This window comes from Procambarus clarkii, chromosome 53, assembly GCF_040958095.1.
Source record: "Procambarus clarkii isolate CNS0578487 chromosome 53, FALCON_Pclarkii_2.0, whole genome shotgun sequence".
In the NCBI taxonomy this organism is placed as follows: domain Eukaryota; kingdom Metazoa; phylum Arthropoda; class Malacostraca; order Decapoda; family Cambaridae; genus Procambarus; species Procambarus clarkii.
In genome coordinates, this window is record NC_091202.1 from 7,222,258 (window position 1) to 7,244,234 (window position 21,977).

A 21,977-nucleotide genomic window follows, 5' to 3' on the forward strand; every position below is an offset into this window, starting at 1 on the left:
AACACATCAGCTTGCATTTTTATACAATGATAAGATTAAATAACTCAGTTGGAGAGACGGGAGATAACTGGCTGGAGACAGTACGCCATGAGGGGGAAGGGGTTTAGGGAGGATTTCAAGACGTTCTCGGTCAGCTGATAATACATAATAATGCATGAATAAAAGTAAAGCATCATATACCAACATAAGTACCAAAACCTTGCCTTTGTGGAATAATTCTCACAATACCAGAATATAAGTTACTAACATGACAAGAGGCCAATGCAATGAACAGCAATTTAATTTATATCATAGTATACGCAATAGTTAATTACATCAAGTATCCAAATATATATGTTCTACATTGTAATACACATAGCATGTCATGTACATAGAACTTCATACTATAGGCACCATGGTATCTTTCAAGATACAGGACATTAGGCTTCTACTATATACTCTACTTCAAATATCTCCAAATATACTTAGATTATACATTTGGTACTGATACATAATATGTATAGGTATATCAAACATACAAAGTCAATACGTAATATATACTAGAGTATGGTCAAAAGAGATAATATAGATACAACAATATTGTGATACCAGGCTAATTGACCTGGATATTACTATACAGTATGAACTCAGCATACACTAGTCACAGCATGATCATACTGGTGTATGTGTGGTCATAACACATTATTTGAGGCCCATGACTTTAGTGGCATGTTGGCTCCATGCAGTTCCTTGTTGTCCTCTTGATATATTCGTAACAGTACAGTTGTACTGTTAACTGTCCCTTGAAAATTATCTATATATAGATTATGACTGATTTCAGCCTTATTAGGACTGAATGATTTTTGCAGGTGAGTTTCTAGAGTTGCTTGAAACAGGAATTTGCTAAATGTTGCTCCAACCAGGACTGAAGAAAATCTATAAGTCACAACAGGACTATTTACTTATGTCAGCTGTATATGCATATTTGTTAAGTCTAAATTTCAGTAGTATGCCATACAATTTCTGAGTTAAGTTGGACCTATTTGTAGGAATCATTTAGACTGGTTGCTTGGGGTCCAGATTTAGAAGTACAATTAAAAACTATCTGTAAAGGAGTTGTTTTTTATTGTCTAATTACAGCCATATGAAGTAAAAAATGGCCTGTTAGCTTATTGTCACATTTCACAGCATCGATGAATTTATTCTGTAACTGTCGAGCAATAATTTCATAGTAATATAATAATCTCATTGGTGTAAATGCTCCAGCTTTTTTTTCGTTTTAGCTTGGCTAAGAGTGATTTAAATTTACTATACGCTATATGATAGTTTGTCGGTAAGGTTTTATGGTTAAGTTTCCAAGGTACTTAGGTACAAGGTACCTAAGTACCTTGGTACCAAGGTACCAAGAAACCTTGGAAACCTTGGTACCAAGGTTTCCAAGGTACCAAGGTACCTTACCCATCATGGTACTGTATAGTTTCTAACTACTGGTTGTATGTACAGACATCATCAGGACTTGGTTGTTCAGGAATTATTCCTATTGCATTAAGTTCCCTCAATTTATGTACAGTTACTAATCTGTCATCAATTATGTGGAGGATATTAAGTGGCGACTGTTCTTTGCCAAGTCAGGCTACCATTACAGTTTCTGTATGGTGTGATTTTTCAGAAGTTGAAGTTTAAATATCTAGTACTCTTGTTTGAATGCAAGCTCCTTGATTGATTAGGTCCAGCTGTGCTGTTGGTAATGTTGTAGTAGTAATTGTTTTTTTCTAAGACATTGACATTACTTTGTACCTTACAAAATTGTACAGCTGGCGAAGAATTATCTTCTTATGGCTTTGCCTGTGATCTAGATTGATTATTGATTCAGTTGGCATGGGCTGCATAAACTGTGCACTGAAATATTGTATGTGTTTTCGGACAGAATGAACTTCTTGGTGCATTTGTAGCTCCTGTTGTTTTATCTGTTTTAGGAGCTTGATTTTCTTATAGTTTTAATAACTGTTAGGGAGATAACATATGAGCCAACATTACCTTATTTCCACTTTTGGAAAATGCTTTTTGTTGCCTTGATTTGTGAATGCTTATTTGGATATTCTTGTTTTTGTCCGAGGATTAAATTTTAGTTGATTAATCCTGTGATATGATATTGTTATAAATATGAACTACTTATAGATGTGTAATTATATGCAAATAGGTCATACAAGTATGTAATACTTGTAGTCCTCCAAGGATTTCCATAAAAGATAAATTGTATTTGTAATAACATGTATTTACATTATTCATGACGTGATGAAGCATTTTGCTTTTGATTTATTGACTTTGCCTTTTCTAATAAGTAGGTCTTGGCGAGATGGTAGATTTGCCTTCAGATTTTCTGAGGCTGCTTTCACTTCAGTGAATGCATGAGATTTGGTGATCAAGATTATATTATGGAATTACGACAGTTATCTTAGATGAATGATAATATTTGGATTGACTTTGTCAATGACCTGTTAGCCTTTATGATTGATGCTTGAAGATTAGTGATTGGTTGTTTAGCCATTCAGATGCAATGTGAGATTAAGATTGGTCTTAATCCTCAATGGTAAGTTATTTTAAATAAGTGATGATGACCAGACCACACACTAGAAGGTGAAGGGACGACTAGCCACGTTATTGTGACTCATCGCCTGCAAGTGATGATGACATTTGTCCATCAGCTGATTTAAGTGGCCTGTAGGCTGTTGATTAAGATTAATGATTTGCTGTTTAGCTAAGTGATGACCTTTGTCATTCAGCTGATTTAAGTGGCCTTAGGCCTTCAGGTTTCTTGGTGGCCTGTAGGCTACAGATTAAGATTAATGATGTGCTGTTTAGCCAAGTGATGACTTTGTCAATCAACTGATTTAAATGGCCTGTAGACCTTCAATTTTCTTGATTAGTACTACTGTACTTATCATATACCAATTGTATGGCTTAGTCATAATCATCATCTGTTAATGACACGTTAGCAATGACTTGCAAGTCCTCTACTTTTATTTGGCCTTGTAGATATAAAAGTTTAGTAGCCTTGTTGAGTGAAACCTTAGTATGTATTATTAAATCAAAGGCTCTCCAGAAGGAGTTCAAATTTTCGTCAACCTTGCTCTCAAAATATGGTAATTGAATTTTTGAGAGTTTGGTTGCTATATGTGGGATAGTTGAGGTACCAAACTGAGTGGCTGTGCTATTGCTTCAGATGCAAGTTTGAGTAAAGGAGATTATCTTTTGGTTTATCTATTTAAACTATCTATTTAAATGATCAGTCTTTTGGATTATCTATTTAAATAAAAATGTAAATATTCGTTTGTTCAAAATCGCTAATCTCCGAAAGTTCTTCACCGATTGCTTTGAAATTTTCACACAACGTTCCATTCACATCCGAGCAGGTTTTCATATACATACTATATAGATGGCACGTCTGTGACAGGAAAAACTTTTTTTTTTAAACTGTGTTTTCATGTGAGGGAAATTTTTGAAACCTCTTTACTGATTGCTTTGAAATTTTGAGACAAAGTTGCATTCGAATAGGCACATGTTATATATACCAACTATATACATGCCTCACCTGTGACAGAAAAAACATGTTTTTTTGATAAATAGCGACATCTGTCAGACGTAAGAGCAACACACTCTGTAATCTCTGAAAATTCTTCACTGATTGCTTTGAAATTTTGACACAAGGTTCCATTCAAAAACCTGTGTGTTTTCATATACCTCCTATATAAATGCAACACCTGTGGCAGGTAAAAACCTGTTTTTTTTTTTAAGAAACAGTGTCATCTGTTGCACATAAGACCAAGACACGCTATACTACATATGTTATGATTCCATTTCAATGTTTCCGATTGCAATGACAAATTGAATTTTCATGGATTTAGATTTATTTTAATTTTGATCTAATTATTTTCTTTGATATTGTGTTGGAATTAAGTTGTGTTGTTTACTATGTATAGATGCTACACCTGTGACAGGTAAAAACATTCTTTTTTAAATAAACAGCACCATCTGTTGCACGTAGAAGCAACACACGCTATACTAAATATGTTACGATTCCATTTCAATGTTTCAAATTGCATTGGCAGATTGAATTCTCATAGATTTCGATTTATTTGACTTTTTATTTAATTATTTTGTGTGACATTGCATTAGAACTAAGCTGTGTTGTTTACCATACCGTTCATTTCATGAGTATAAGTATAGATGCCACACCTGTGACAGGTAATTTTTTTTTAAACAGCTCCATCTGTTGCACGTAGGAGCAACACACACACTATACTAAATATGTTACAATTTCATTTCAATGTTTCCGATTTCATTGATAAATGAAATTTTCACAGATTTCGATTTATTTTCATTTTGATATAATTTTTTTGTGACATTGCGCTGGAATTGAGCTGTGTTGTTTACCATACCATTCATTTCATGAATATAGTTTATTTTTATATTTTTTTATTGTTTTTCATTTTGTTTTTTAAAGTTTTTCTTATATTTCAGTGATGGGAACATCAGATCATTTGAGAATGCATTGGACGAGGGAGTGGGGAATGGTAGGGAGGATGAGGGAGTTGGGGATGGGGGGGGGACGAGGGGACAGGGGGAATGGAGAATTGTGGGGAGGACAAGGGGACAGGGGAGTGGAGAATGGTGGGGAGGACGAGGGGACGGGGAAGGGGGGAATGGTAGGAAGGACGAGGAAACCGTGGAGTGGGAGATGGTGGGGAGGATGAGTGGACGGTGGAGTGGGGAATGGTTGAGAGGACGAGGGGATGGTAGAGTCGGGAATGGTGGGGAGAACAAAGGGACAAAGGAGGGCAGGAATGGTGTGGAGGATGAGGGGATAGGGGAGTGAGGATTGGTTGAGAGGACAAGAAGACGTGGGAGGGGGAAAAGGTGGGGAAGGATTGGGAGACAGGGGAAGGTTGCTGAGCCACAGCAACGCATGACCGGGTACAGCTAGCATTAGGATAAATTGCTGTTTCAGCTCTGATATCCTGACGTTCCCTTTGGGTTAAATAAGCACAAGCTCTTTATGCTAAATAAGTCTCAGGAACATGTTTGAATGTATCAAATTAAGTTATAGTTATCTCTCAATTCTAGTATTGAGAATTATTAAATCAAGAGATGCTTGATTAGCTAACTCTTGATATCTCTTGACCAAATCCACCCAAATTTACCAAAATCTTGCTAGCATAAATGAAGAAATATGGTACATTTACTCACTATAATATTGGTGTTGAATGCAGAACATGGTAAAACCTATTTTTACTCTGAAATAATCTAATTTCATTACGAAATAGGAAGTAAATAGCTGGACCATAGACTTTCTATGGCAGGTGAAGCCATAGAAAGTCGATGGTCCAAGCGACAATGGTGTGGAGCGAATTATCCACATTATATGATCGCCTGGAGAGTGTTTGCTGCCATATCAAACTTCTGTACACAGTGATCCAGTCGTCGCACGTCTTTGCTCAAATTATCGCAAATTTAATTGGTGATATTAACAAGTAGAAGGCGTATTTATAATAATAACTTTCATAAATAGCCACAAAATAAGTGAAAGTGAAGATATGTGCCTTTTTATAGGTACTTGATAGCTAGCTCAGAGAGTGTGAAGGTCTGCAAACAAGCCAATCAATTGTGTAATTAATTTGCATATATTCAAAGTACCGTTAAAGATTTATGTCAGAATAAAGACAGATGTAGACGATAATGTAACTACATTTCAAGGAAAATACATCTTAAATGAAAGCAAAGTTATGATTAAATAAGTAGCCAATATCACACCATCGCCGGTGTCTGGACACATGAACTTTCACATTAGGTGAAAGGAAATGTACCCAACCATTTCTGTCCCGCCTAGAATTCTCGATTATGTGTCGAAAACGAGCACAACTGTACTACTGGGACCGCTATATATATATGAAGATATTTTCTATATCACCAGAAAATCGGAAACATACAATATATTTTCAAATATTTGTCATTAAAGTATTTATTTTGGAAACATAGGTATATTTTAGTTACCCTAATATGGAGCACAAATATCATAGACTCATCCTGTGAGTGGAAGTTTATAGTGCACCCCCGTGGTAGTTTATAGTGCACCCCCATACTCATCCTGTGAAACTTTTATTAACGTGCACCCTACACTCATCCTCTGTGCTGTAATTTATTGTGCAACCCATACTTATCCTGTAACCAGAAGTTGTGCAACCCATACTCATCCTGTAAGTGGTAGTTAATTGTGCACCTCATACTCATACTGTGAGTCATAGTACATTGTGCAACCCTTTCTCAATATGTGAATCTTTGTTTACTTTGCTATTCACACTCATCCTCTGTGGGATAGTTCCTTGTGCAACCCATACACATCCTGTGAGTGGTAGTTTACTATGGACTCTATACTCATCCTGTGAGTGGCAGTTAATTTTTCACCCCATACTTATCATCAAGAAGTGTATTTTACCAGCATGGATATATAAATTAAGATTAAATGCATAACTGGATTACGTATCCATAATCAAAATAAGAGCCATTACTAACCATGACAAATGGCCTTGGCTCCACTTTTGCCATCGACAAGCTGTCCCCGGAGGTATGTAGTTTATTGTACACCCCCGCACCTCCAGTCCTGGGAAGGGGGCATTGGAATGTGGACATGTGAACCAATTGCCCACCCCCCTGTTAATAATAATAAAAATTGAATAATAATAATAATGGAAAACTTACTGTAGTTCCGTAGTGCTTAAATGAAGGAAAAGGAAAGACCCAATAAATTTGTTAGTGTATTAAACAACAAAATTTTCGGATCTAATCTTCATTCTTTCTCAATGTGTTGTATACAAGGATCTGATTATACATTGTTCTGTTGTAAAAATTGTATATAGTGTCTCAGGATATACATCCCCACAACAGTTAACTAACTCCCGGGTACCAGGTTCAAGTTCAAATATGTTTAGTGAGACAAGAAAATATGTCTCAAAGGGATAGAGTAGCTTAGGCTATTTCTACCCCCCTCTACTTCAAGTCCCTCAAGGGGCGCACAAATCCAGTGAGTACAAATACACAAATCACAATAAAAGTGTAACGTACGATTATGTTACGTTGTTGGGTAGATTAGATACACAGTGTTTAGTGAGTTTCATATTTATTTAGTAGTCCTGGATAGAGCAGTGTCGTAGACGTTGAGACGAAGCCTGGAGCAGAGCAGAGAGCTGAGTGAGGCCGGAGTCGTGGAGCTCTATGCAGGAGAGCGTGGCGGCTCGATTGGGAATTGCGAGTGTCCGAACTCGGAGAGCGAGAGCGTTGTAGCTGGATGCAGTTGTAGTCTGCTGTCTGCTCTGTGTCGAAGCTGTAGCGTCTTGGGTGGATTAGAAACGCCCAAGACGAGTACTACATTCTTGACTGGAGATTGTACTGTTCGATATTCATCAAATCGCTTGCATATATGGTGATTACACCTCAGCTCCCTCCAACAAGGTGAGAAGAATATTACCTGTAATTGGGGAAAGGATTGTAGCTTCTGTAATTAGTGCCAATTAGTTATGCTATTAAGATAATGAGATAATGGAGCGAGTATAAGATTAACTCGCTACAGGACTCCCCCTGCCAGGAAATGGAAGAAAACAATATAACAAAAAATACGAGGCTACTGTTCCCTGAGTCGCTGTGGAACATGTAGTTTGGTACCATATGATGTAGGCAGTGTGTGGACTCAGCTCAGTGTAGCAGGAGAGAAGAATGTGCATGATTGTTGCGTCCTTTGGTCGCTGGTTGAGCATTTATATCCGGGGCGGATAGGCTCGGGGACAAGGACAATCGGAGGTAATGTAGGCACGTAGTTAGGACAACGAGGAAATCACTGCTAGAGCTGAATTGTCCTGGAGGCGACGAAGTCTCAGAAATGCAAGCTGTAAGTCCTGTACTGCGCAAGGTGCTTGAGTCGGCAGAGTATCAGAACGCAATGAACGTGTAGATGAATCTCACGAAAGAGCAGCTGTCGTGGGAGTCCCTGTAGAACAAGCAGTGCCCTGGCAGCGACGGAGAGTCGGCAGGACAGGCTGTAGATCCCACATGATGTAGTTGCTGATGAAACTTGTCAGATGAGTAAGTAACACTCGCTGTGCAGCAAGCTGTAGTTGATGAAAATGCCGAGACGATCACGGTGAAAATCATAGCTGTGGCGAGGGTGTTGGCAGCGTTTCATGACAGGTGGCAGCGGTCCACAGCAAGCAACGGCAGGAGTGAAGGTCCAGTGAGAATCCATGTTGTAGTCCATCGTGGCTGGGTATCGTCGAAACTCTCTGGGGTCACCAATGTAACGTACGATTATGTTACGTTGTTGGGTAGATTAAATACACAGTTTTTAGTGAGTTTCATATTTATTTAGTAGTCCTGGATACAGCAGTGTCGTAGACGTTGAGACGAAGCCTGGAGCAGAGCAGAGAGCAGAGTGAGGCTGGAGTCGTGGAGCTCTTTGTGGGAGAGCGTGACAGCTCAATTGGGAATTGTGAGTGTCTGAACTCGGGGAGCGAGAGCGTGGCGGGTCGATGCGTTCGTAGTCTGCTGTCTGCTCTGTGCCGAAGCTGTAGCGTCTTGGGTCGATTAGAACTGTACACGCCGAGTACTACATTCTTGACTGGAGATTGTACTGTTTTGCTATTCTCAAATCGCTGGCTTATATACGGTGACTACACCTCACAGTAAGATAGGAGGGTGGAAAAACCGTTACCTATAAATAGTGATAGGATTATAGCTTGTGCAATTAGTTATGCCATTAAGATGATGAGATAATGGAGTGAGTATAGGTTTACTCACTACAAAAGAATCCCACTTAACATTGCATGTTCTTATAGTAAGCATAGCATATGTGTTACACTCTTGGGGTATACCATTATCACACAGCCAAGCAATTTGATGTGGTACATTACTTATTTCATTTATTTCTATAGTTGTCAATAAGTTGACACTCTAATACATAATGTTCTAAGGTGTGGGCATGCGTCATACTACATATTTTACACTCCTTATCTTTTTCACTTACATCAACACCGTATTGCCAGATATATATTTGCATCCTACTCTTAATCTCATGTAAATTGAATCCTTCTAAGTAGACCTTCCTCTACCATAAGTGAAGGACGAATTTGTACTTATTATTGCATAATGCTTAAGTGTGTTACTGCTGTCCACCATTTCCATTCTCTTAACCTTTTCTTCATCCTCTCGGATCATCTTGATTCCTGTTTTTATTTGTTTCAGAGTTATCTGACATACAACATCGACAAGTTTTTTTCCGTGGCCCTCTTCGCTATCTTATAAACTGCTTCATTCACCAGTATTCCTACATGTGAAGGGATCCACATGAATCTTACTTTATACCCATTTTTTTCTAATTTCTTAACATTCTCTCTACACTCAATCACAATATTCTGGTAAACTGGTCGTCTGCTATTTAAAGACTAACGCTTCTCTACTGTCAACAAAGGAACCGGCATTCTTACCGTATTTGACTTCTTCCTGTAATCCTGATATTACACCTTGGAGTTCAGCCTGCGTTGAAGAGACATTGTCAGTTAAGCGGCGTCCAATAACAATGTCTACAGTGTTGATATCAGTGTACTCCCTAATCAAGACTCCATATCCTGCCTTCCCATCCCTAGCAACTGACCCATCACAATATACACGTAGAGTATTTTCTGTAGATAATTTTCTAATTATTCAATCATATGTTGCCCTCAGCTCTCCTATCCCATACATTTGTTTTTCTTTTGCAAGGGAATAATTACTATATCTAGGTTACAATCCTCCCATGGTGGTGTGAGTTGTCTCTTAGGCAAAGCAATACATTCTGGAATAACATCATACTTTATAACATTAGAACATAAGGTACTCATGTAGCCTCTCTTCGTATTCTTTATCATACATTGTTCATTACTTCCCACCTTTTGAACTGAGAGGATTAATTCATTAGCTTCCCCACCTCTGAATAATCTAATGGCAGAGGCTACATTTATCTCTGTAATTCTATCCCAGTACTCTTCAGATTAAATTCCATCCTCATTATCTCAATCATAGCATTTCTTGGGCATCCTAAGATTATTCTCATGGCTTCATTTTGTACCTTCTCCAAGTTGCCCATCCTACCTTTGCCAAAACAAGAAATGACAGGTACGGCATAATCAATAAGGGATCTTACAGTACTCAAGTATATCATTTGTAGAGGTTGTAATCTCTTCTGACATTGCCCAAACAGTCTGTTCATCTCAGCTTCCAAACTCCGATAGGTACATCCAACATACGTGCCTAAATACCTATATATATCAACTTTCTATCTATATTTTTACTGTTTATTTTCAATATAATAGGCCTCCGACTTCTACATTCAAACTTAGTTTTGCCTTCATTAACCACCATTCCCATATGGTAACACAGATTTCCGAAATTATCCAACACCATTTGAACCTTTGAAAAATCTTTGCCCTAAAACAAAATATCATCGGCATATATGATCGGAGTTACCTCATTTGAGTATCTCTCAGTTGCTATCCTATTCATTAGTATATTAAACAGGGTGGGACTCAACACTCCTTCCTGAGAAGTGTCGAGTTAAAAAGTTCTCACATCTGACACAACCTTAATACCACACCTGAGCCTTCCTTTCGTGAAGATAATCCCCTATCCAGTGAAATAATCTCCCTTTAGCACCAAGATCCGCTAGTTCATATAAGATAACCTCTTTGTTAGCTTTATCAAAAGCTCCTTGTAAATCAATAAAAATTCTATAGTAATCATTATCATTAGCTAGACATTTAATAATACAGTCAGAAGTACTTTTTCCTCTGAGGAACCCAAACAAATTACCAGATAGCTGAACACCTATTATATATATGTTGTTGTTGTTGTTGATTTAGAGGCGACAACGATCGTGGGATCGGATGCGCCCTGACATACCCGTTAAGGGTTAATCGCGAACCCCGGAAAGGTAAAACACCAGGACAAATTTCGAAACCAGAGACTCCAATCACTGGATGATTGGGGAGCCACAGGAGACCTTCAGGGTAACAAGCGCTGGCCCCACTACCACTGGGTACCAAACCAAAACTCGGCCCCCAACTAAAACGCAAAAATCATCCAGTGACCTTCCGCAGAGCAGAAGCCAGCCGTCCACCACGACTGAGGGCTCACTAGGAGCCTACCGAGATTCGCCAACCCCCGGCATCTGTTGGCCAAGCCGGCCCCCGAACACCGTCACCGCGCCGGGAGAACCAGGGCCAGAACACGTAAAATCTATCGACAATTCCATGACTCAAGGCGATATGTGCGCCAGGCGTCGTACAACCGGACCGTTGAATAGGGATGCCAAACGGCAGTATCAAAGCCAAAACGCGAAAACAGAACATGATCCGGCGGCTCTTAGGAGGAGGAGGTGTTCAGACGTCCGCTCGTTGTCAAGGTTGAACCAGGAGACCTATCGTATATAAAAGCTTTTTAAAATTATCCTCTCCGTCATTTTACAAATAAACCAGGTTAACGACACAGATCTGTACTCTCCATTGGCTTTAGGGATATGGATGATCATAGCTTTTATTTCCATTTACTAGGAATACTGCCCTCTTTACAACTAATATTAAAAAGGTCTAACAGTGAAGTTTTCTTCATAATGGCAAGTTCATTAAGTATTTCATAAGTTACTCCATCCTTCCCAGGAGCAGTAGATTTCCCAACTTTAATCACCATTATCAGTTCATCACTGGTAATACCTGTGCAAGTGATATCACCACTGTTACTTACTTTAAGTATAAAGTCCGTTCTTAGATCTTTCCAAGAATCTAAAGACTCTCGTTACAAGCGGGAAATTAACTAAGTTTTTTAGCTTCCGCCTATTTACCTACGAAACCGTTGCGCAATTCCTTGTGCAACATCCTTCAGGATGTGCAACAAAATTATGCTTTTTACCCCTTTCTTTATTTACATCTTGTCATATTTCCTTCACGTTTCTGTTACTCCCAACTTTCTCTGGAAATTCCTGCCAATACTTACTCCTAATCTCCTTTTTCTTCTCCCCACACAGCCTAGCAACTGCCAGTAAAGCATTCTTCCCTTCCTCAGTCCTACCATTCCTATTCCAATCCCTGTGAGCTCTCCTCATTGTTAATGTCCAACCCCTAAGCATCTTGTTCTGTGTATTCTTTTTTTTCAAGGGGGATGCGTTTATATATTAGATGTTCTTCTGCTCAATGTCGCATTAAGTGTATCTACCTCCTTAATTACATCATCATACAATGCTTCTTCCGAAACTGGCTTATAAATAGCATACCAAGACATAATATGATCAACAAGACCCCTTAAGGGCATTAGTTCCAGATTTCCCATTAAATGAAAACTAGTTCGATTTCAATCAAACTTTTTTGACAAGTTGTATATGAAAAGGATTTCATCTGGTCCACGTCTCAGCATCGTAGCATAAATAAGAAGGGAGAAAAAAATATTGAATTGTGTCAAAAAATTTCCAAATGGTAAAAAACGATTACCAAACAAAAGTATCAACTTAAATCATGTCTTTGACTCTCAGCTATCACAATAGCATATATTAAAAACAATTTATAATTATTTTTATTAAAAAAATTAGTTAATTTTTTTCTTATTTGTTTATCGGGCGATTTGCATGAAACTTATACACCTGACTGCACCTAAGCCTATCTGCAAGGGTGCCTATTTTGGAGGAAATTAGTTGATTTCAACCCCAGCCACATATGGCAGTACCTTAGACTTTAATATTTTAAATATTTATTTATTTATTTATCACCCTTGAATACCTCACCACCTGCTGGCAGAATGTGAGATGCGATGTGCAGGTGGTGTTCATTGCTAGGTGAACTGCTTTCACCTAGCAGTAAGTAGGTACCCAGGAGTTAGTTAACTGTTGTGGGGATGTATATCCTGAAGCACTGTATACAATTTTCATAACAGAACAATGTATGATTAGATCATTGTATAATATCCCTAGTGAAAGTATGAAGGTTAGATCAGAAAATTTGATTTTTAACCCTTTGACTGCACGGCCTATAAATATGACAACCCCCCCCCTCCCTCCAGTGCGCAAGAAATAAATTCTCTTGAAAAAATTCTTTTGTTTTTTAAAGTGTCAAAAACCCTTCCCCCAGTATGGGTATGTCAAAAAAATTTCGAACTTGTACTTACTTTGGCTGCTATGGGGTCCGTAAGTTGGCGCGTGACGTCATCATTCCCCGTTCACCCGTGCAGTAAGCTCCCGGGCCGGTGGGGCGCCCGGGATGGGGCGCGCGAGTTGCCGTGAATATATTTTTGTTAATTTTTTGCGCACAGTTACAAATACATTTTATTTGTTTTTACGTGCTAATCCTATGTATAATGAACACGTACACTATATTATGGCAGCAAAACATCCGTACTGTCTGAGGACATTGTGTTACGTGCATGTCACTTGTGTACACATATGTTGCACATATTTACCACGTATCATTCTAATTTATGTATATATACAATCTATTTACAGACTATACACTGTCACACACTATATACATTCACCATCAACACACCCAGAACACCGCTAGTGTGAGCTGTCACACCCAGCCAGCCCTCCCTCACCACAACATCTTACTCGCCAACATTGCTTCTCCCACCATACTGTTATTGTATTTATTACACTATTTACACATGTTATATATACCTATCTACATGTTTTATTTACCAGAACTATGCAAGTAAGCCGGTATTGTGTCCAACAGTACAGTGACCACCATACACTGTATGGTGGTCACTGCATATATATATATATATATATATATATATATATATATATATATATATATATATATATATATATATATATGCGGATTTTTTTCCGCATATATATATATATATATATATATATATATATATATATATATATATATATATATATATATATATATATATATATATATATATATATATATATATATATATATGCGGAAAATCCACAGAGAAATATGAAATGAGGTGAACGTTTCGGCTTGTTAAAGCCTTTGTCAACACCAGACTGACTAAGGAGAAGGGAGAAGGGGGAGGATATATAGGCCGACACCTGACCAACCCATCCCAAGGGAAAGAATTAACCAAAAACAGGTATAGCTTAGCTTAGAATGGTCAAAGAGGATTAAGCGGTCAGAGAATAAGGATGAAAGATTAAAGAAAAGCCTCATGAACACACAATATATGAATATACAATTATAATGAGACATTGTAAGCCTCTCTATCAGAGTTGTTTCGTAAACTGTTGTGCAATATTATAACTTAAAAATGGATCAAGTTTGTACATACCAGTACTAACATTAAGAAGATTTGGACACTGACTGATTAGAGCAGACTCAATCAAATTCCGTTCCACGAAATCCCCACAATTGGTAATGCTTTTTGCCCCATTCCAGCTAATATTGTGATCGCATAAACTCGTATGTAGATACAATGCATTAGACGTTTGGGCAGTTCTAATACTATTAGCATGTTGTGACAACCTCCATTGTAAGGACTTTCCTGTTTGTCCAAGGTACACAGAATCACAATCATTGCAGGGAATCGAATACACACAACCTGCTGTATCAGGGGAGTTTTTTATTAAATTGGATTTGATCGTACTATTAGTGAACACCAAATTTATATTAAGTTTCTTAAAAATCAGAGACAATTTTTCAAGTCCACTCGCATAAGGTACCACCAATGAGTTAATAATTTTTGGTTTCGCCTTAGGGACGTGATTATAAAACGTACGCTTGGCTTTATTACTTGGCATGGATTACTGTTATACTACTTTGAGATCTACCTGCAGAAAGGTGAGTACTAAGCTTGATTTCAAATTAAAGAAACTTATTCAACAAAGTGACTGGAATAAACACTCCAACCGGGATTTTGTTATAAACCTCTCGGATAGACAGCTTGATAATGACACGATTACTGCATTAGGATATGGCCTGAGCTTTGCCACATCTAACGGAACAGTCAATTATGTAGATATTGCCAAAGGTTTCAGCAATCTTGAAAAGTATAGCAATGTCTCAGTTGAAGATATTAATGTGTGCAAAGGTATGATGTATGGCGTTTTACTTAACAATTCTGTTCCTAATTGTCCAAGTCGATTTGTTCATGCGTTCAAAAATCTCAAAAAAGATAGTTCATTACATATTACCAAGGCTGATAAGTCAAATGCAGTAGTTATTATGAATAAAGATGACTATGTCCGAAAAATGGAGTTACTCTTGGAAGACAGGGATACTTATCTATTGGTTAACAGAGATCCTACTGAAAAAGTGATTGCACATTTTAACAAAACTCTTAAAACTGTGTGTAAAGGCGATAAAGAGTTGATATCTAGGCTAACAAGTCGATCTCCCTCTCTTCCTTACATGTATGGTCTTATAAAAACTCATAAGCCATATAATCCGGCAAGGCCGATTATTAGTTCAATTGGTTCGGCGGCTTATAAACTCTCTAAGTGGTTAGTCAAAGTTTTGTCCCCTATAAGTTGGTACTATTTCCAACTCACACTTGACAAACAATGTGGACTTAGTTAATAAGCTATCCACACTGAATTTAAATTTTGATTTTAAACTTATAAGTTTCGATGTGACCTCTTTATTCACTAACGCATTACCGAGTAGATGACCGCCTCAACCTTGTCCCTGAATAGTCGTCTACTCCTGCTAGACTAGATGGAGGGTCTAAAAGTGTCACTGATCTTGTGGAGTTCTCCCGTAGCCTCGGGACTGGCTGGTCAGGATGTGCCCCTCGTCCGGTTTAACACAGGCCTAGTCCTAACATTGAGCCTTTAGCGTGCCCAATCGTTCAGGTGCAGCGGTACTAAGTGTGCGACACCTTTACTACCAACTGTTGTAGGTTGTGGATAGCTGGATTGTATAGAACTTCATGCAGACATTATTTGTGAGGCGGTATCTGGAGTCTACCCAGAGGTACAGTGGGACGGCACTGGGCCGCCTTGTGGTGTACCTGGCCCCACGCTCCCCTCGTGTGTAAAAGAGTCCTTGGGCCCTCCTTCCCAGGGTCGTGGTTTGTGTGCGCGACTGGTGGTGTGTTTACATGAGGTGGGTGACAGTGTCCTAGCCTGGGCGAGTGGTGGAGCCCTGGGCAGCTACCCTGTGCTGCGCCTCCTGGCCCGTTGTTATGGCAACCGGGCTCAGTACCACCCTATCTTCTGTTGTGCTTGCTAATCCAAGTGATCTCCAAGCAATGGATCCTGAGCCCGCCGCCGAGGAATATGTTGATGCTCGAAGTGGGTTGCAGTCACCCGATGACATGGAACCCGATGCTGATCTGGATAACGGAAATGAGTGGCAGTTGCAACAATCACGGAATGCGAGAAGAAAGTCTAAACTTGCAGACTCTGCTGATGGCGATGAGGACATTGGCAATGATGACAGAAACACCGGAACCCGTGTGAAGACGGTGGAGGTGGGCGGTGGTGGGCCCACCCAGCCAGGGGCCCGCCCACCCAAGCCTCCTATTGCTCCCCGCGCTGACTATGTGCGCCTGGCATTCCCAGCTGGAACATCCACCAACGATAAACTTAAATGGTTCGAACAACTTTCTACTAGGTTCTCCAAAACACTCCTCGATATAGTCCGACCTAGACCAACATCCCCTTACATCTTTGTGTCACGTAAGCAGGAAAATATCATCACTCAACTGGTTAAAGGTGAGATTGCTAATATTGTTTTCACCAGAGAAGACATCATCAATCGACCTAAAAAACTTAAGGAATATATTGTTACCAGTTTACCCAAAGAGTATCCTCTTGATAGAGCTTATACCCTTGACGGGGTCTACAAGGCAAGACGGATACATAAGGATGGTCAACCTCTCAACAGGATCATCATTGTTTGAAATGGCAGTGACCCTCCCCCTAAACATTACACCTTTTTTGGACATTTCATCCCATCAAGTCCTATAAAACCTTGGGTATCCCCCCCTGTTGTTTGTTATAAGTGCCATGGTACTCATCATATCTCTAGGTACTGTCAACATGACCCTGTGTGTGGGCTCTGTGCTGAACAGCACCAAACAAGGGAGTGTCCTCACAGGGACCCCCCCTACCCTTGAGGATGGGGAGGAAGCCTCTCCTCTGGTCCGGAAGTGTCCCAGGTGTATGCGTCAAGGTGTAGATGTTTGGCATCCTGACTGCCCTCGACGCCCCGCCCTCTCTACCATGAGCAGGACGCCAGAGGCGTCTGGTCCAGCTGCAGGAGGCACCCAGCTGGAAGCTCCTAATGTCACCTCTAGTAAGCAGTTTCCAACCCTCGATGGGCTAAGGCAAACAAGCAAAGATACAGAAGAAATTAACTGGTTAAAAAATAAAATTATGGAATTGGAAGCTAAAATACAAACATTAGTGATGAATCTGCCCGGTGATAGTGAAGTGAATCATGCTAGCGATAGTGATCAAGTAAATTCTCCCAGCACCAGTAGTGATGCGAGTGGTAATGTTGCAGCTGCTGAGGCTACTTCACCTGTCTCTACGGAACGTGAGTGTCAAATCCCCATGGGGAATGGTGTTAGAGTAGTCATTGATCCCTCACTGGCACCCCAACTAGATCGTCAAGACACCCTTGATTTGCTTAAAAATAAAGACTTTAGGAGAACACCAACTCCTACTCAGGTTAACCGCCTCCTAAACAAAAGTACTCAGGACACACGGAACAAAATTACTTATGTTCTCCAAGTGTTTTACGAACTTAAATGTTACCTTAATTCCCTTGACACTTAACCATGGCTCATCAAACAAAAACAATTAAGTTTCTTTCTTGGAATATTCGAAGTGTTTATCTTCGGATAAATGACGTAATCTTGTATGCTAAAATGAGAGACGTAGATGTGATCTGTTTACAGGAACCATATACGTCCACAACTATCAAGAAGGTCCCACCCAGGATACCTGGGTATATAGCATACAACAACAGTATTGGAACTGGCTTACTAACGTATATTAAGAGTGGATTAATCTGTAAACTAATTAAAAATCATAGGAGTGATAGTATACATTATCAAAAATTCAAATTGCAAACTGCAAATAGCCATTTCCTACTGTATAACATATATGGACAATGTAATGTACTTAAAGCAGACCTGCTACCGAAACCTACAGGTAACACAGCTATGTTATGTATGGGTGACTTTAATGCTCGTCACACTGCTCTTGGTGACGTTCAGTGTAACAATAATGGAAGGGTCTTCTTGAAATACCTTAATGATCATAATATTACTGTGTATGATACTGATAAACAGACCCATTTATTGGGGGTTAGACTGGATTATGTGATTGGGTACAGCCTAGTAGATAGCAACGTCAACGTTAAGCTCATCCCAGAACTAGTAAGTGATCATTTTGCAATATATTGTGAATACAATGTGGCGGATATTAAGTCCAATCCTCATCCTAGCGTTAAAATTAACATTCCAGACAATCTTAAACAGCACTTTAAGGCTTATGTACATAAGTGGTACACTGGGTATACACCTGTATCAGTGGACCACTTTTACAATGATCTTGTTAGTATCATTACCAGTTATTATGATACCTGGGTTAAATCAAGGAAAAAAAAGAACACTCGTTCTTCCTCATGGACAGAGGATCCTATTATTATTGCAGAGCGAGCTAAAGTGCTTCAGCTTGCTGACTCTTATAAACGAGACAAAACAGCTGACAATTTACTTGCATTCCTTAATGCCAACAGAGATTTTCGCGAGCTTAAGGGTCAAGTTAAGAACACATATTGGGAACAATTCCTACAAGGTATCAATAGAACTACAACATTATCAGAAATGTGGAACAAAATTAAAAACATTACCAAACCTTCAGCCCCAGTTCAGCTTCATCATACTCTTGCAGAATATGCTGACATTCTCCTAGCTCAATGGTCTAGTGTCTCACAAATTTCTTCATTACCCCCAGATATACAGCAGCATTTAAGACATACCAACATTAACAGAAACTTTAATATTGAAATAGCACGCTCCTCACCAGATTTAACGGATCAGTTTCCTATAACCCCCTTTGAATTAACATCAGCATTAGGAAAACCTAAGCAAACTGCCCCTGGTGAGGATGGTATAACTTATAACATCTTGAGCTTACTGAATGATGTCCCTAGCCACCCTCTGCTTGACCTCTATCAAATGAGTCTCTCACAAGGTCTCTCTTGCCAAGGTCTTGCAATGAGTCTCTCTTGCCAAAGAATTGGACACAAAGTCTCATAATACCAATTCCTAAACCTAATTCTCAAAAATTCAGACCCATTTCCCTTACATCTTGCATGTGTAAAGTCTTGGAGAGAATTGTTCTCAATCGTGTCATGTTTCAGGTCAAAGAAAAACTGGCCCCAAACCTATATGGGTTCATGCCCAAGTGTAGCACACAAACATGCTTTGCTGAATATTTTGTAAACTCCCAGGATGGGACACAGGCAGCCTTTATTGACCTAAAGTCAGCTTTCGATGTAGCGAATGGCGAAATAATATTAGAGCAACTTGCTGAATTTGGAATCAAAGGTAATCTTCTGAGTTGGATAAAGAGCTACCTATCCAACAGGCGTGCTAGTGTCCTATTTAAAGGAGTTAAAAGTACAAGAACAGATGCATTCGAACTAGGCACACCTCAAGGTGGTGTCCTAAGCCCTATGCTCTTCAATATACTTATGCACAAACTTATCCATGACATACCTGTACAACCTACGGAAACAGTTATATGTTATGCTGATGATATTTGTATTATGGCACACAGTAAACCAAGGCTACAAATGTTACTTGATGCATTCTCCAAGAAAGTAGTAGAATGTGGCCTCATAATCTCTGTTGATATAACAAGGGTTCTTATTCCCAATTCTCTTCATGATAACTATACTATTAATGGAGTGCCCGTGGAGACTTGTGAGTCTTATAAATATCTTGGAGTCGAGGTTAATGATACAAATCTCATCAGCAACCTGCGTAAAAAACTTGTTGAGCGTCTTAAACCTCTCAGAACTCTTGTTGGCAAAGGATTTGGCATTAACATAAAATATGCTCGTAGTTTTTATATTGCCTTTATACGATCTGTTGTTGATTATTATGCCTTGCAACTTCTTAATTTTTCTCCTAAACAATTACAAGGCCTAGATGTAGTACAGAATGATGCCATGCGCATCATCCTGGGTTGTCCTAGAACTGTCAGAATTGTTAACATGAGAAAGGAACTAAACTTACCTTCCATTTACGAAAGAATAGTTCTACTTAGTACTATGTTTTGCGCCAAAACTTTGAAAAATAATGGTCCCCCCAGCTCTACTCAAATTAAATTGAGATCCATTCTAAACAATTCTGACTGTTCCCTCAATCCGCCGCAAAAAGCTCCCTACAGTGTGTGGCTCAGTTGTTGTGCCTATAATCTTCAGAAACTGAATGTATCTCTTAACCCTGATAAAACTGTTCACTATATTCCCCCTTGGAAAGATGTGGAGGTCTCTCTGCATTATACTCCCATCAGTGTAAAACAAATGTCAGTGTAAAACACTGACATTTTGAGATGTATAACATTAGAAGCTATTGACAGTCATCTTCAAATTCTCAAACCGACTGAATCCTATGCCTTTACTGATGGCTCTGTGCAGTTAGGCACTGGTAGAACAGGTTGTGCATGTGCAGTGTATAAAGGGAATGAAATGATCATGACTAGTACACAGAGATTGAACAACTGGGCAAGCACGACACAGACCGAGCTATTGGGTATTTATCTAGCCACTGAATACCTTAAGCTCAATGGTGGTGGAGTTATTTTCTGTGACTCTAAAAGTGCTCTGCAGTTCTTAAATAACCCATCACAATGTATGTCGGAAGTAGCTTGTAATATTAAATGGAATGTAATTTTTGCCAATGATAATAATTCTTGTATAAAATTTGTGTGGATCCCATCCCATGTTGGAGTTGAAAAACATGACTTTGTAGATCAATTGGCCAATGAGGCTTGCAGGAAAGAAAACATTGATTATGACTTTGGACTATCTAATGCAGTTATTAGAAACATACAAATTAAAGAAATTAATTCAGATTTAGAAGAACTACAAAATGCACAGAGACCTGAAAGCTGCAGTATTAAAAGTTATGACAAGTTCTGTAATAATAGGTATTTGTATGGTCAGCACAGTAACCGGACCAGGCAATGTGATGTAGTAATTGCGCGAATTCGCCTTGGCTATAGACACATCTGGCAGGTTAGTGAGGCTGAGCCACTACCAGAATATTCAGATTGTAAACTCTGTGATAAACCTTTAATGCATTCACTAGAACACTATATTGATGAATGTGAAACCGTAAAGGACTTTAGACCTCCTGGCCTATTGTACCACCAACTGTGTAACTATTTTATTGACTCAGGTGTTCTGGACGACATCCTAACAATTTACCCAAAATTTGCTTGTCCATTTTAAAGAATGAAGAACAATTTCTATTTATACTCTAAGCTGCATCACTTATGAACCCATCCCTGCCCTTGTGTGGCAGTGCACAATAGAAAGTTGTTTTCACATATCCACACATTAAAACATTGATTGTAACCGTGATATATATGTGCTTCAGCCTACAGTTTAGACCTATTGTCTATGTATGACCCTCTGTCCTGCGTGACAGTGAATACTAGCATTAACCTCAATTTAATAAGACTATCAAAATCCTCAGATTAGGCAAAATTGTAATTAATTTTGTCAATAAAGATGTTAATAATAATAAATAAAGTTCCTGTTGATGATCTGTTAGAATTTCTACGTGAGGAACTGCCGAAATATAATTTGAGCTTGCAAACCAATAAAGTATTGGAACTTATCAAATTGTGTATAAAAGACAATTATTTTAGTTTTAATGGAAAATTTTTCAAACAAACATTTGGTATGGCGATGGGCAATCCCCTGTCC

At 38.9% G+C, this 21,977-nt stretch overlaps 1 protein-coding gene across 1 annotated transcript in view; it reads right to left on the reverse strand.

Annotated features, from left to right (window-relative positions):
- Nucleotides 1-21,977, reverse strand: part of LOC123767225 (ionotropic receptor 21a-like) — a 277,510-nt gene that overhangs the window by 1,395 nt on the left and 254,138 nt on the right. The gene's annotated exons all lie outside the window — the stretch shown is intronic.